The sequence below is a fragment of the Charadrius vociferus genome, unplaced genomic scaffold (genome assembly GCF_000708025.1).
Source record: "Charadrius vociferus isolate BGI_N301 unplaced genomic scaffold, ASM70802v2 scaffold647, whole genome shotgun sequence".
NCBI classification, from domain to species: domain Eukaryota; kingdom Metazoa; phylum Chordata; class Aves; order Charadriiformes; family Charadriidae; genus Charadrius; species Charadrius vociferus.
Genome location: NW_009649585.1, coordinates 287,369 through 289,604, shown reverse-complemented (window position 1 = coordinate 289,604; position 2,236 = coordinate 287,369).

Genomic DNA, 2,236 nt, shown 5'->3' with positions numbered 1-2,236 from the left:
CCTTTCCCGTGGGACGCTCTCCGTCAGCGTTGACGGGGGGTGCGGAAGCGGTGGGTGCCGGGGTGCGGACCCCGGGCTGGCGGCGCGGGGAGCTTGGGTGGGGGTGCTGCCTCCGGCCCGTCTCGTTAGGGAGCGTGGTGGCACTGGGGTAACGAGCGGCATTCGGGGGACGTCCTGCTCCATCCCCGAGCCCAGGGGAAGAGTTTTTCCTTTTCTTTTCCACGGATCCTCGGTGACAAATGGTGTTCCTCAGGGCTCAGTACTGGGGCTAGTCCCCTTTAATATCGTTATCAGCAACCCGGACGAGGGGATCGAGGGCCTCCTCAGCAAGTTTGCAGAGGACACTGAGGATCATTAGGGCAGTGACCGTCCCCCTGTCCTCAGCACTGGTGAGGCCCCACCGCAAGTGCTGTGTTCAGTTTTGGGACCCTCATAACAAGAAGGACATTGAGGGGCCGGACCGTGTCCAGAGAAGGGCAACGGAGCTGTGAGGGGTCTGGAGCACACGTCTGGTGAGGGGCGGCCGAGGGCCCTGGGGGTGTTCAGCCTGGAGAAGAGGAGGCTGAGGGGAGACCTTCTCGCTCTCTACAGCGCTCTGAAAGGAGGGGGCAGCGAGGGGGGGCGGTCTCTGCTCCCCAGGAACAGGCGATGGGACAAGAGGGAATGGCCTCAAGTTGCGCCAGGGGAGGGTTAGGGTGGAGATGAGGAGAAATGTCCTCACCCGAAGGGTTGTCCAGCACTGGCACAGGCTGCCCAGGAGGGTAGTGGCGGAGTCACCACCCCTGGAGGTGTCTAAAAGACGTGTAGACGTGGTGCTGAGGGTTAGTGGTGTAGAGGGGCAGTGCTGGGTTGATGGTTGGACTCGATGATGTTAAAGGTTTTATCCAACGTAAAGGACTCTGTGGTTCAGTGGCTCTAAGGCTGAGCCTGGCCGGAGAGCACAGACGTTGTCTGCACATCCCGTGTGTCCGGAGCTGGGATTTTTCCACCGGTCTCCAGGCTTTGCTCTCACGGATCAGCCAACTCTCCATCCTTCAGCCTTCTCTCCACCCTTCCACATCTCCCCCCCCGCCCCCGGGAAAGCAGGCATGAACCCCGCACCCTCCCTCGCTGGTGGCTGCGGGGTGGTGGCAGCAGGGCCAGGGTTTGAAGGTCAGCAGGTAGTAGGGCACTGGAGGATCCTTTTTAACCAGATTGAGCTCTGACTTCACGTTCAGGCTTGGTCTTCCTCCCTGCGATGGTGCCATGGAGTGCAAGCGTTCAGCCCTGTCCTGAGTCGCTCCTGGAAGAGACTCTGAAAGCAGGAGATCCGTACTTTGCAAACTGGGCTAACGGACACAGCGGGTACGTGGGTTTAGGTCCCAGGCGAAACCCTAGTGTGGCCACCACCCCAAAAAGGCCCTGATGAGCCTTTGCTGGCTGGGCAGTCATGGAGTTGCTGGTGGAGAAGGGATGGCCCCCACCGCTCCCGGCAATGAATCCTCTGCGTTGATGGGTTGCCATCTCCTGACTGTCTGGTTTTCTCCTTTAGGATTTTGGGCCTTTTCTTCCTGGTGTTTTTCCTCCTGAATTGCTGAGGTGGTCCCCATCTTCTTCTTAACACACCATCCTTGTATACCGGGCCAGCTGTGTGACGGGGTGCTGTCTCCGTTGAGCTGGGGACCTTGGCTGGTTGTGTCCTCTGAAGTCAAGTGTCTGACCAAAAGGAGCATCTGCTGTGAGGTGAGGTGAGTCAGACCCCACATCCATTGAGCGTGTTGCCTAAATCTTCACTGACGTAAAAGGAAAAGCTGAGAAACCCTCCAGAGTGTTTTCCCTGGGGGAAGTGGGGAAAGGCTCTGAAAGGGTCCGATAGCCCCGTCATAAGCACCTTGGATCCATACCGGTGTTGGAAAGGCTCAGTGAGAGTTTTGTGTCATTGGTGGGATGAGAGCTCAATGCACAGGACGGTTTTGTGCACTGAATAAACCTCCGCCGTATCCAACTGAACTGAGAGAGAGACAATTATCAGGTTCGTATGACAGCGTAAACAATCAAACAAAAAAAAGTGTAGAATAGAATCATAGAATAGTTTTGGTGGGAAGGGACCTTAAAGACCATCCAGTCCCACCCCCTGTCCAGGGACACCTACAACCAGCCCAGGTTGCTCCAAGCCCCGTCCAACCTGGCCTTGAACACCTCCAGGGATGGGGCAGCCACAGCTTCTCGGGGCAACCTGCCCCAGGGGATCACCACC